This window comes from Arachis stenosperma, chromosome 4 (genome assembly GCF_014773155.1).
Source record: "Arachis stenosperma cultivar V10309 chromosome 4, arast.V10309.gnm1.PFL2, whole genome shotgun sequence".
Lineage (NCBI taxonomy): Eukaryota > Viridiplantae > Streptophyta > Magnoliopsida > Fabales > Fabaceae > Arachis > Arachis stenosperma.
In genome coordinates this window covers 72,704,139-72,719,112 of record NC_080380.1, presented here as the reverse complement: position 1 = coordinate 72,719,112, position 14,974 = coordinate 72,704,139, and the positions used below count along the sequence as shown (strand labels likewise).

Sequence of the window (14,974 nt, the reverse complement as noted above, 5' to 3'; positions counted from 1 at the left end):
CTCTTGGATTCTTTTATCGGAATCTTCGTGGTATAAGCTAGACTGATGGCGGCATTCAAGAGAATCCGGAAGGTCTAAACCTTGTCTGTGGTATTCTGAGTAGGATTCAATGACTGAATGACTGTGACGTGCTTCAATCTCCTGAAGGCGGGGCGTTAGTGACAGACGCCAAAAGAATCACTGGATTCTACTCCGGTCTGATTGAGAACCGACATATGGAATGTCGTGCCGTGACAGGGCATTAGGAATCGTTCCAATGAGAGGATGGGAGGTAGCCACTGACAACGGTGAAACCCTACACACAGCTTGCCATGGAAGGAGACTTGCGTGTTTGATGAAGAAGACAGTAGGAAAGCAGAGACTCAGAAGATGGAGCATCTCCAAACCTCAACCTATTCTCCATTACTGCAAAACAAGTAACCATTTCATGTTCTTTTGCTTTTCACAATCAATCCTGATAATTTCTGATATCCTGACTAGGATTTACAAGATAACCATAGCTTGATTCAAGCCGACAATCTCCGTGGGATCGACCCTTGCTCACGCAAGGTATTACTTGGACGACCCAGTGCACTTGCTGGTTAGTTGTGCGGGATTGCAAAAGTGTGATTGCAATTTCGTGCACCAGCGTTCCACTGGGAGCTTCACCAAACACCCCTGACCCACTCTCATTCAAGGCCAAACCAAAAAGCCCACTTCAAGTGTTAAATGATGGAAATAGAAAGTGTATAAATAAGAGCAAGTTTGATTTGAGAAGGACCTTTTTTTTAGCTCTCTTTTAATTTTCCTTTTAGAATTTTAGAATTGGGGGAATTGGGATCAGATCTATGTTTTCTTTGTTCATTTTCTTTCTTCTGCAACTTCTATTTTCTAATTTTTGTTTTTGAACTCAGATTGAAGAACTCCACTAAAATTCTTCATCTGAGAATCATCTTATACTTTTCCTTTTTATAGTTCTAAGAATCGGAAATTGGATCGGAATCTTCTGTTTGGTCAAGAGAGTAATTGAGATCTAGATTTGCTTTCTGTTCTTGTTACTCTTCTGCACTTGTCAATTTCTTTTTAGGATTTCATAATTGAGTTAAGCTCTCTTGCTGTTTTGATTCTTCTACAATTTTTCAATTCTATTTTGGTTCTTCTGCAATTTCTCTTCATCTCATAGTTTTCTGATTTACTTCAATTTACAATTCCAGCTTTGTTTTGAATCCCAGTACCCAAAATCCCTCTATTCTTCATGCAATTTAAGTTTCCTAGCAATTTAGATTCAGCAAGTTACATTTCTTGCACTTTAAGTTTTAGTCATTTACCTTTCTTGCAGTTTAAGTTTCAACTTGTTTACTTTCTTGCACTTTAAGTTTCTGCAATTTACTTCTTCTGCACTTTAAGATTCATCCCATTTTCATTCTCCCTTTTATTTTCTTGCAATTTTACTTCTGTTAATCAAGTTTCACTCAAATCATCAAATATTCGCTTAACTAAATTCATCACCTAACTAAAGTTGCTCAATCCATCAATCCCTGTGGGATCGAGCTCACTCTTGTGAATTATTACTACTTGATGCGAACCGGTACACTTGCCGGCGAGTTTGTGTGGAAACGTTTTTCCCTCATCATTGGACACCATCAAGCAAGCCTAGCTCTACTTTCCCAAAGCAAGTAACTGCCTCCAGGAATCTCGCCACTTCATCTAGAAGGGTGAACTCAATAAAACACCCAAGATAAAGGGAATGGTTATATATCAATAAAGATGGAACAACTCCAACAAAAGTGGTCAATGACTCTACTATAAATACACTGACACCCCTCAATTATAATTCACGTTTTAATCTACTAAAAATTTGCCTAAAAACCCTTGCTAACTTAAGTATTGGAGTCTCTTGCAGGTACCATCCCCACCTCCTCACGAGGAACTCGGACAGGCGACACCTCGGAATCAACAAGTCGAACGCTGCCATACAAAGTGATCTGAATCTCACGTTCAGTCCCAAATCACCGTTTCAGGTAACTCTCGAAACACCTACTTTGACTTCAAAATCCTTGCATTTGTTGATTCTCATTGGGAATCTGATTTAGATGATGTTTGCGCAACTACTAGTTTTTTGGTTTTCTTAGGATCCAATATTGTGGCTTGGTCTAACCAGAAGCAATAACTAGTTAGCCCAGAATCTTTTTTTTTTTTTTTTTTTTTTGAGTTTCATAAGTGCTCCAAATGTTCCAATATTGCTGTTTTGTGTTTCATGACATTTGACCAAGCTGCTTTTTTATTCTCAAAATCGATATTCATGAATCATGATCACTCTTAATAAGCATAAAAAAAATAAAAATAAAAAAGTAAAAGAGTATTATCATAGATGATTGTTTTTGCACCTGAAACTATGTAATAAAATGAATTTCATATCATACCATCAATCTTTTATCCACAAAGATGGTGCTTATTATTGGAACGCTTCATATCTATTATTCATCTAACAAGATACAAGCAAACCTTATTGGTTTCATTGCTTCCCTCACCATTTTAAGAAGACAAAAAAGGGTAGAGGAAGCACAAACTACGTACTAGATCAGAAAAGACAAATTAAAGCCCCTCTTTGCAGCAAACCTAAACTAAGAATAATAACAACCTATGACACTAATATAGTAATATATACAAACATGACACAAACAATAATAAAAGAAACATATAACCTAAGATTGAGAATTAACTAACATGCCAATTGATCTCTAAACGAAGAGATTTCCTCAAATATAGGAAGCCTCCTGGATCTGTTATTTGATCCCCATGCAGTGAGCAATTCATCTATCCCTTTGACAAAGTCATCATCAAGGCCCAAATTATCCAGATATTGTGATTGAGGGATATTTGAATTCAATTCCAAAAGCAACTCCTCTGCTCTTTTCTTGGACTTAGTTTCATCGGAGCCAGGAAGCTTTTCATGCAAGACATGTTCAAGAATGTAATAGGCTTCTTCATAACGGGATTGTCTCATGAGGCACACCACCAAGTTGCAAGCCTTGTTGGCGTCAGCATCTATCATTTGGGCTTTCTTGAATACAACCTCCGCCATCATGTAGTTCTCCTTTTGCATGTAGGCCCACCCCAAATTTCCCTAAAAATATATAGAATAAAACACAGTTAGAAATTAGAATTTCCCTTTACTATTTTAGTTAAAACATAAATAAAAACATTTTTATATTCAGATAAATAAAACTTGTTCATGGATAGCTATTATTTATATTGTATGTTTTCTTCTATAACACCACTCATGCATGAGGTTCTTTTCAATCCAAACCATGAGGTTCTGTCCATCCATACCTTATATTGAAATTTAATTTACTTTTTTATTTAAAAATATGGGGCCACAAGATTAAGCTTTATACTCTTTTATCATCAGAAATTTTGAAATTATATCATAATATTATTTTCTTCAAAAATTAAAATTATTAAATTAAGATACCTTAATAATTCAATTCATACCTGTCCAGCAAGAGAATAGTCGGACGTGAAGGATGAATAATGCACAAATCCAATCATACCTTCAACATTAATTTTCTATCCTATCATTATTGTAAGGTAGATTTTTCTGCCCACTCACTCAAAAATAAATAAAATGCAAAATTATTTCCCACAATGCACGCATCACCAATTTAATGCATATTTTGCCTTTCTGTTTTTAATTTTCATTATTATGATGCCAATTTTTATATTATTAATTTCAAATTTCCAATCAAATCAAAATAAAAACAAAAAATTGTAAAAGAAAAAAGGTAAAATATGTTTTTTATTTTTAATATTTGTTAATTTTTTAATATATTTAACGTTTAATTTAATTTAATTTTATTCCTAATATTTTTAATTTATGTCAAAATTAATATTAGATGTTATCTCCATTTAAAATATTAATGAGAAAATTAAAAATATCTACGTGTAATTTTAACACAAATCGAAAATATTAAAAAAAATTGATCTATAAATTAAAAACGTTATGAACAAAATTAAATTGAATTAAACATTAAACATATTTTTAAAAAAAAATCGTTAGGCCCAAAAATATATTTTTTCGAAAATAAAAATAAGCTAAAGTAAATTAAAGATAGTAATGATGAAAAAGTGCGATAAAGGATAAATAAAAAGAGTTAATATGTATGATGTAATATGAAAAATACCAATAATCTTGCAGTTTCTTGCTTGATAGAAACTTGGAACTTTTGCCATGAGAGCGAGCAGTCCTTGTGGTCCTTCCATTGAAGGCTTCACCTTGGTAGATTAGTCTTAGCTTTCTCTTCAGCAACTCAATTTGCTCGTCAATTCTTCCACATTTCTGTCTTTCACGAACACTCAATTAGATTATTCATGATTTGTTTATTAATTAACTAAATCTCTATTAAGATGTTACTTTGTAACAATATGAAATGACATATATGATTATCCCTTTTACTCTTCAGAATGATAAACAAATCATAATATTGAATATATTACGAATTAAATTTATTAATTAATTATGAAATCTATTAAGATGTCACTTTAAATAATACATATATTGTTCTTAAGCCATTGGACATACACATAAAAATTAGTGAATTTCATACAGTGATGAATTTAACAGGAGCCTTGGCCCCTCAGATATTCAAATAACCTAATATGTTTTTATGAGAATAATTTTTGTGGTTCATTATACTTGAAAGTTTCAATTTAGAAAATAAGAAATTCAAAATTCTATACTACTAATATTACTCTATTAATTTTATATTCTAATTATTTAATTATTTTTCATTCAATAACCTACAATAATATAAAGAAAATCTACATTTCTCTAGCTATTTTAACATACATATATTTTAATCCTTAGACTTCTTGAATGATATAATTTACTAGTATTGGTCTTTATTGCTATAACAAAAAACTACTGACCTCCATTCCTTTGTTACTAAATAAACTATCACTGTTAACAATAAAAATTTGATTATTAATAATTTTAATCTTAAAAAAGGTAAGTTAATTTGATACCCATCAAACTTACATTAATTCAACAAAATTATCCGAAATGAATATTTCATTGCATAGTAAAACTTGTCAAATATTTTTTTTTTTATAGTTTTGTGGAATTAACACAGTTGTTAATGGAATAATATCGAATTAGTTTATATTTTTTATATTTAAAATTGTAAAGATATAAACCTTTTATCATTAGAACTAATAATTTATTTAATTTTTATGTTAAAACTAAGAAAAGAAAAGCTAGGTAGCTCAATTGAGGATAATAATTCTGTCAAACTTTATATGAAGTGGAACTAACATACACTTTTGAAAGCAAGTCTATGTATGTATATACCTTGTAGAGGTCAAGAAGTACATTATCAAGTGACTCTTGAGAATGTTTGGAACAAAGGCTTCTGAAAGATTTGATGGCTTCAATTGCTTCTTCGGATCTGTCTAATTGCTTCATCACAACAGCCATGTCCTTTAAGGCACTATCCACTTTATCTCCAGCATTTATCGCCTTCCAAAATAACACTATGGCTGCTTCTGGGTCCTTATCTACCAACTGATCAATGTACAATAATAACCATTAATTACTTCATTCATTCACTTATATCTCTATATACACTATACACACACGTGCGAGTAAATGCCTTCTCAAGTTGCTCACAATTTATTTAATTTTAAGGGCAAAGCCTTTTCCGCAATTTAAAATTTTTAAAAGGTCTCAATCATCCAAGTTTAATTAGGAATTTTTTAATTATAAAAAAATATTTTGTCTTTCGAATAAATAATTAAGAATCGAAAAGACATTTAATATATATATATATATATCTGAAAAATGTGTACACAATATATGCTATAATAATGTAATAATGTGTTATTATTTGCGAAATTAATCGAGATATTATTGCATATGATTATCATTATAGAGTGATTATCGCATAACTAAATATTAATCTGTGGATGATATATACTTAGGAAAGGATTATCATAACATGTTAGAGTTGCATAGATATCTTCCTTTCTATTTTTTCCGGGCAGTGTCACTGTTATGCGTTTTTGGCAGTGTCGGTGATCCTCATTTGACTGTAAAGTTTGGCGACGTATAATGAAATTGAATCGGGTGCAGGTTGTTTAATTTAAGGGAAGAAAGAAAAAGATAAGGGTTAAAAAGGAAATTACTGCATATCTTTTTACCTAAGGCATTATATTATAGGAAACATTTCAAGTGCATTGGAGAATACCGGTGCACCAGTTATTTTAATGGTTGATTTCAATTAATATATATTATATATATTTTTTATAATTGAGATCAACGGTTAAAATAACTGGTGTACTGGTACTTTGAAATGTTTCTTAATTCATGAGAGTCAAACAAACAAACATATATGACTTTAAATTTAAATGACGAAAAGCAGAAGATTATTAAATCTCTAAGCTGTGTACCAATTATTTCAAGTTTAATTTGCAAATTGGAAGGTAAAGGAATGGTTTAATATGAACGATATTATTGTGGATCTTATTCGCAACCTAGTTAGTGGAGACTTTTCAGCAAATGGAATGCAAGAACTGTTAGTTATATTATTCGTTTCTTAAATCATGTGTTTAATTATGTTCGTTATATACTACTTGAGATATATAAGCATTTAGACACAAATTAAATTTAGATACAGAAAAGAATCATAGTTATTTTCGAAGAAATGGAATAGCGTTTTGTTTTTAACAAAACCAATATATAAGAGACGGAGATGAACACAAAAGTTATATCCAAATAAGGTTCTTGTTAAAAGGAAAAAAAAATTTACATAGCATTACTTGCTTGCTTTAGCAATAAGGTGATATTATCATCATAGACATTGGTCACTTGATTTGTCGGCCTCACAACCATAGCAATAAGAGGTGGCACACATTTTAATGATTTGAGATATCATATCATAAAATCATTTTTTTTTATTTTAATAATCCAATTTATCAATCGAATTGAAATTCAAAATGTAAAATAAATTTAAAAGAGAATTTAATTAACTTGTGTCACATTTTAAAAATAAAATAATAATTTTTTTAATATTTTTGATATATTTAATACATTAAAAATAAAAAAAATTAATTTTTATAAAATTTTTTATGGTATAGTTAACCTATATACTTAGGGCACCATTTAACAAAATCTTTTAAAAAATTATAAGAGCAGTGCATAGTTATCACTGAAAAAGGGTTTTATAATATGAAACTCGAAATACTTCTGCAAACAATAGTAATTTCATTTGTTCCATAAAATTATACATAATTTATTCAAGTGACTAATCAAAATTCAAATTGATCCCAAAAAAAAAAATTACCTGGGCATGCTTGGCTTTAACATAGAGAGTATCTCCATAAGGTACCTTATGAATAACATGATAAAGGTCATCTTTTTTTCCCTTTGAGCTTTTCTTGCAACCACTCCCTTCCATTTCTCTCTCACACACAAATCACACTCTTTTCTTTTTTCTCGTAATTTCAGACATGCACACCTTATGACTTACGAATTATGAATTTAGGATAAGAAAAGATTCATTGCAAGAGGGGTCTACTCTCAGGAAAGAGGGAGACTAAGGAGAGAGGAAAGCATATTTATATATAAATTATGGACAATGAATCTATCTATGATCAAAGATATGTAACATGGATGAATCTGGATGGGAGTGCGTCTATGTTCCATTTTGGTGTGGGTTTTGGAAATAACAGCTAATCAAAGCTATCTCCTCAAATTGGGAAGCAACACTTGTCGCCATTTGATTAAACATGATATGATTCATTAGTCTTTGATTTTAGACAAAGAGATATCTATAACTTGTAATGCCTTATACGTCATATATGCTTTCAATATCAATTATTTGTCTTCTCTTAAACTATTATACACCTAAAATATGGATTTAGTTAATATGTATTTTAAGTATATATATTAATATATATTATTATTTAAATTTTTTTATAAAAATATATAATTTATTACAAAAATGTTTTCTGTTGATATTTTTCGTTGGATATAATTTGATGCTAAATTTTCAATTTTAAACTATTTTTATAGTAATTTATAAGTTTAATGTACTTATTATGTCTTTATTTAAGCAAAAAATTAAAATTTTGTGTCAGATAATATATAATCTTACCATATGCTAAATCCTTTAAAGAATAGTTGTCTTCTCTTAAATTATTATACAACTAAAAGAAGGGTTTTGCTAATGTGTTTTTATTTAAGTGAACATATTAATATTATTTAAACTTTTTATAAAGAATATAAAAGTTAAAATTTTAATATATTTATTATTATCTGTTTATTTAAATGAAAAATAAAAAATTTGTACTAATAATAATCTTAACATATGTTAAACCCTTAAAAGAATAATCGAAAAATATTAAAAATGTGAAAGTAAAGAAGTAATTTATACAGTAATCATAACACATATATATATATATATATATATATATATATATATATATATATATATATATATATATATATATATATATATATATATATATATTTCATGTACACAATTTTGTTTATTTTGCAATGTCAAATTTGATTATTCTAGTAATTAATTTTTTTTATCCAAAAAATATGTGAAATAACATGGATAAACAAAGAAAATTATATTGTAATTTTTGTGTTTAGGATTATTTTTAAATCAACTTTTTTTTACTAAAGAATTAGAAAAAGCCTTTTAATAAGATTGAGAGCACGAGGTATTTAATAGAGATATATAATTGTACGAGATCATAGATTTAAAGTTCATGTATCATGTGACAGAAAAAAAAATAAAGATATGATTCACAAAAGTAAGGATGCTACTTGGGTTTGTAATGATCAAATTTTTTTGTAAAACGATTTTTTAAGTAGACAATTAATTAATGAAGCAGTAGAAGGATGATAAAGTTTAAATTTAGACAAATTAAACCTTAAATTTAATAATGAAAAAACATTGATATACATATAGAAATTGATTTTTGGTTTCAATACGTGTATTGTCTCTATAAATTGAATATGCCTCATTATTTAATTAATTTTTTACTCGTCCAAATTTTTGCTTTCCTTTTCTTTTTCTATTTATCTTTTATGTCTTTTGTATTAAAATATTAAGTGGTAATATATTACATTATAAGAACTCGAAGACAATAAGAAAACATTTTGTAAAGAGAAAAAATAAAGCATTTGATATTTTTATGAACTAATACACATTTTAAGATATTCACACTGATCTAAATTATTTATAACGATGTAAAAGCTAAAAATAAAAAGAAGAGAAAAACAAAAAAAAGGAAAGTGAACTAACCCAAAGATTCTATAGGAACTAAAATTAAATAATCAATATATATATATATATATATATATATATATATATATATAAAGTAAAAAAATCGAGAATTAATTTTCTTAATCAATATGGAATTAATTTTCATATTAAAAATAAATTTACTAATTATATATTTGAACCCCATGTATCGTCGTCATCTAAGACAAAATTATTTTCCCTCCTTTATTTTATCTTTTATTTTTGGAGCCTTACCGAAGTTTATAAGATTGTTATCTTTTTCTAAAAATAAAAAAGTTATATAATTTACATTATTCAAAAGAAAAAGATCAACATAATATTTGTGGAATTTTATTGCTTCTTCTAATTAATATTAAAGACAGTTTATTTCTAATCTCTCCAAGTGATTTGACTACAAATTTTTCATTACCTTGTAATTTTCAGGTTATAAAAGAGAAATAGAATAATATATTTTAGTAATAACTTTTCATCTATACAATGTTTTGATGCAAAGTCTGTATCCTGGATCAAAAAGTTGTTTTTATCTATTGATTTTTAATTTATGAATATGAAATATTATCTTTAGAATATATTGATGCAATGTCTGTATCTATGATTAAGAAGTTGCCTTAATCTATGTTAACTTTTAATTTTTAAAAAATGCTATACTTATCCAATTTTTTTTACAATGGAGCACAGAAAATATATATTTAATATTATGAATTTACATTAGGATTATTAGGAATTTGCATGAAGCTAAAGATGAGATTAATAGGCAATTGCAAGTCCCGTGATGAAAATAGTAAAATTATATTCTTCATGGAAAAGTAAACTAATTAAATAACTAAGTTGCTGAATATGAATTTGTTTTTTAATATTTCCATGAACATTGAGGTTAAGTTGATAAAGTTAAAAGCTTGGAAGTCAAAATGGTGTGATTATTTACGTATAGACGACGAGTTAGATAAGTGATATTGATTTTAACATGCTGCTAATTAAGGAGCTATAGCAGTATAACAAAGTTTAACATCGTTGACAGGCATTAGTGTTTAAAACAAATAATTATTTTAAAAGAATTCAATACTTTTGTTTAGAGATGTTAGAAAATCATTACAATCAATTTAGATCAATTAGTATTGTCTATATTTATATAGTATATCTGTATATTAATTGTAGGATTCTATGCCTTTATTATTCTGATTCATTTAGCACCTATAAATACCCCTTGTATATTGTATTTTTTATCACACTCAATAATACACTTTTCAAATTACTCTCTCAGTCTCTTGTTTCTAACATGGTATCAAGAGCTTAGATTCTTTTTTTTTTCCATGAAAATTCGTTTATAGTCCTTTGTTTTTCCTCTTTTGGCAGTGTTCTTTGGTCTCTCTTTTCGTTCTTTTTCCAACGCTATGGTTCGTCACCGTCTTGACCACCGCCTTCATCTCGTCGTTGCAAGTTCAACGAGTCCAGCCTCGCCGCCGGAAACCACCGCACGCGCCGCCACGCCCCGTCTGAAGGTCGCCATCCGTTTGTTTCCGATCAATACTTTGAGCTCACTTTTCGAGTCCCTCCCGACGCTTTGGTTCGTCACTGCCGCCACCATCGCCTTCTCCTCGTTACAAGCTTTCCAACGCCACCGGAATCATCGCCGGAAGACGCCGGACGCGCCGCCCAAAGTTGCCTATTCGCGTTCAGCCGTTCTCCTTCCAGACGCCTCCAGCGCTCCAGATCCATGGCTCCGCTTCAGCCACGTGTCACGCCGCTGTTCTCCTGACCTGAGATCGACCCACGGTCTCGACCCGCGCTCCCGACGCGCTCCGTTCTTCTGCTCGCGTGGCACCCCGTCTCGTCAGCCCTGACGTGTCCTGCTCATCCAATCTCGTAGCGCCACGTGTTCCTTTTTGCTGACGTGGCTGCTGACGTGTCCTCCGACGTGGCAGACAGTGAGACCCTTCTTAAGGTTTTTTGGTGATCTCTTTCCGATTCTGCACTCCGATTTCTCATTTTCTACTCCGAAATTGCCGTTTTTCTCTCCTATATTTGATATTTGTGACTACTATCATGGAAAAGCCAGATGTTTTTGCTGCCACCGCCAGAAAGGGTAATTCTGTCGAAATTGTAACCGTTCTGGGCACCTCTTCCCCAACTGTCCTTCTGTTAAATATCGCACATACCACCAGAAAGGTCATATTAGCTACCATTGTTCACAGCTGTTCTGTCGTTACTGTAAGCTCTCGGGACATTTAATTACTGCCTGTCCTACTCGCCCACCACGTCCTGATCCATTCAACTCGTCTCCTGTCTCTCTATCTGATATTGCATCTCTTCTTCAGCATCTTCTCTATGCTTCTGGTAATACCCCTGCTGCTTTTTCCACCCCTCTAGGTAATTCTACATGGTACTTTGACTTGGGTTGCTTTAATCACATGTTTCCGTTGCGTAATATTTTCTCGTCCATGTCTACCACTACAAATGGACCTTCTGTCATACTACAAATGGCTCCCTCTTGCACACAACACACAAGAGTTCTATATCCCAGTCAACTCTTAATCTTCTTGATACTTATTATATTCCCAAATTAAACTTCAATCTTATCTGTTGGTCAACTTGTTGATCTGGGTTTTTAAGTCACTTTTTTCATTTCTGGTTGTCATGTATAGGATCCTCGGACGGAACAAATCATCGGGACTGGACGTAAGGTCGAAAGGCTATTTGAACTCGAGAATCTTCATATTTCTACTGTGCCAAATCTCTGTGCTGCTTCTTCTCCCTCTACCCTCCACTTATGGCATCAACGTCTTGCCCACACCTCCTTAGGAAAACTGCGTCCTCTTGTGTCTCACGGTGTTTTAGGTCAAGTTCCAAATGAATCTTTTGATTGCATTTCTTGTCAAACTGCCAAACAACCTGCTTTATCTTTTCACAATAATTCATCTATTACTTGCTCTCTTTTTGATCTCATTCACTCTGATGTTTGGGGCCCCGCTCCACTGCCTCTATGGGCGAAGCTCGATACTTTGTCGTTTTTATTGATAATTATTCCTATTTTACTTGGGTTTACTTGATGAATAATCGCCACGAATTACCTCAGATCTATATCAATTTTGCTACTATGATTAAAACTCAGTTTTCCAAGGTCATTAAGGTTTTCCGACATGATAATGCTATGGAATACTGTGATTTCAAACTCTTAGCCTTTCTTGCAGAACTGGGTACTTTGTCTGAGTTTTCTTGTCCTGGTACATCTCAACAAAATGGTCGAGCCGAATGCAAACACTGTCACATTCTTGACTCCATCCGTGCAATGCTTCTTTCTTCTTCGTGTCCTGAGCGTACTTGGGGTGAAGCTATTCTTACTGCTGTTCATGTTATTAATAGACTCCTTTCTTCTGTTCTTGGTAATGTTACTCCCTTTGAGCGTCTTTATCATAATCCCCAGATTATAATTCTCTTCGAGTTTTCGGTTGTGTATGTTTTGTTCTTCTTCAGCCTCATGAACATAGTAAACTTGAACCTCGGGCTCGTATGTGTTGTTTCCTTGGTTATGGCACTGAACACAAGGGTTATCGTTGTTAGGATCCTCTCTCTAAACCTATTCGTATATCTCGTCATGTTGTCTTCTGGGAGCACCACATATTTTCGATTCTCGTCCTTTGAGTCCATTCCTACTACTCAGTCACCGTTGTTTACTAACCCCAATGTTGATCTTTTCCTAGTGATGATACAGATTCTATCTCGAGTGACCCTCCACAGCCTTCTGATATTCTGCCTTCTCCATCTCCTGATGATACAGACCGGACGATGATCCTGCTCCTACGTCATGCTCCTCCTCCTGCTCGTTCTTCTAGGGTAAGGAATCCACCTCCTCATCTTCTTGATTACCACTGCTTTTTATTCCTTCATCAACATGAACCTAAGTCATTCAGAGAAGCCTCCTCAAACCCGAATTGGCAACAACAATACAGGAGGAAATACAGGCACTTGAAAAGGCACACACTTGGGATTTGGTTGATCCTCCTTCTGATCAGGAAGTTCCTCGTGAATGGTTTGACAAGTTCAGCAACTACCAAATGCAGTCTTGGTTTTACTTCTAGCCCTCATGAGAATGCCCTCTTCATTCATAAAGCGAACGTGGAGTTGTTCTTCTACTTTTGTATGTTGATGACATGATCATTACTGGGGATGATGTTGATGGTATCTCTGATCTCAAGGCCTCACTTCACCATACCTTTGAGATGAAAGATCTTGGTTCTCTCAGCTATTTCTTGGTCTCGAGGTCATCTCCACCGATGATGGCATCTATCTCTCTCAGGCTAAGTATGCTTCAGATCGTCTTGCTCGCGTTGGGATTACAGATAATCGCACTGAGTCTACTCCTCTTGAGCCTAATGTTCGATTTACCCCTATGGATGGCACTATTTTGGATAATCCGACTCTCTCTCGACAGTTAGTTGGCGGTCTCGTCTACTTGACTGTCACCCGACCAACATCGCCTATCCTTCATGTACTTAGCCAGTTCTTGTCAGCTCCTCGTACTACTCACTATGCGGCAGTTCTTCGCATTCTTTGCTACATCAAAGGCACTCTATTTCATGGCCTTTATTTTTCTGCCCATTCCTCTTTGTCTCTCACGCTTACCCCGATGCTGATTGGGCTGGTGATCCCACTGATCGTCGTTCTACTACTGGTTACTGTTTGTTTCTTGGCGACGCTCTCATTTCTTGGCGTGCTAAGAAGCAAACGTTCACTGCTCTCTCAAGCATAGAAGCTGAGTACCGTGCTTCGCTGACACCACTGCTGAAGTTATCTCGGTTCGTTGGCTTCTCGAAGATCTGGGTGCTCCTCAATCGTCCCCTACTGATATTTTTTGTGATAACCGCAGTGCTATTCAGATCACCCATAATGATGTGTTTCATGAATGCACCAAACACATTGAGATTGATTGTCACTTTGTTCGACAACGTATCCTTATTGATGTGTTCGTCTCATTGCTGTTGGAACACTAGATCAGACTACTGATATCTTCATGAAAGCTCATCACCTGACTCGTTTCCGGACTTTGTTATCCAAACTCAGTTGGTATCCTTAGCTCCCACTTGAGTTGAGGGGGGATGCTAGAGAATCATTAGAATCAATTTAGATCAATTAGTATCGTCTATATTTATAGTATATCTGTATATTAATTGTAGGATTCTATGCTTTTATTACTCTGATTCATTAGCACCTCTAAATACCCCTTGTATATTATACATTTTATCACACTTAATAATACACTTTTCAAATTACTCTCTCAGTCTCTTGTTTCTAACAAGAGAAACTTTAATTTAATATATATTCTTTTATGCGAATAATTTTTTTAAATATTATTTAATCAATTTTTTTTGGCGCCCACTTCGATCTTTAACAAAGCAATTTGTTGATAATACTTTTATGAGATTTGGTTAGGATAAATATTATTTTGTTCTAAATATTTAAGAGTATTAATATTATCTTTTAATTTTTTATTTTATATGTATTTCAAATGTTTCATATATAACAATGTCATTTTTAAAAATAGTGTCTTTTTTTTCAATATTAAAAAGTAGGGGCGTTCAAATTGATCGGACCAAATAAAATCAATTAATCGAACAAAAATCGAGAAACAAACAAACCGAAAAAATTATGTTTGCTATTTTTTTCTGATTTGGTTTGGTTTT

At 32.3% G+C, this 14,974-nt stretch overlaps 1 pseudogene; it reads right to left on the bottom strand.

The window, feature by feature from the left end:
• Window positions 1-2,538: 2,538 nt before the first annotated feature.
• LOC130976704 (protein SULFUR DEFICIENCY-INDUCED 1-like) lies at window positions 2,539-7,560 on the bottom strand (annotated as a pseudogene).
• Between the last annotated feature and the right edge of the window lie 7,414 nt (window positions 7,561-14,974).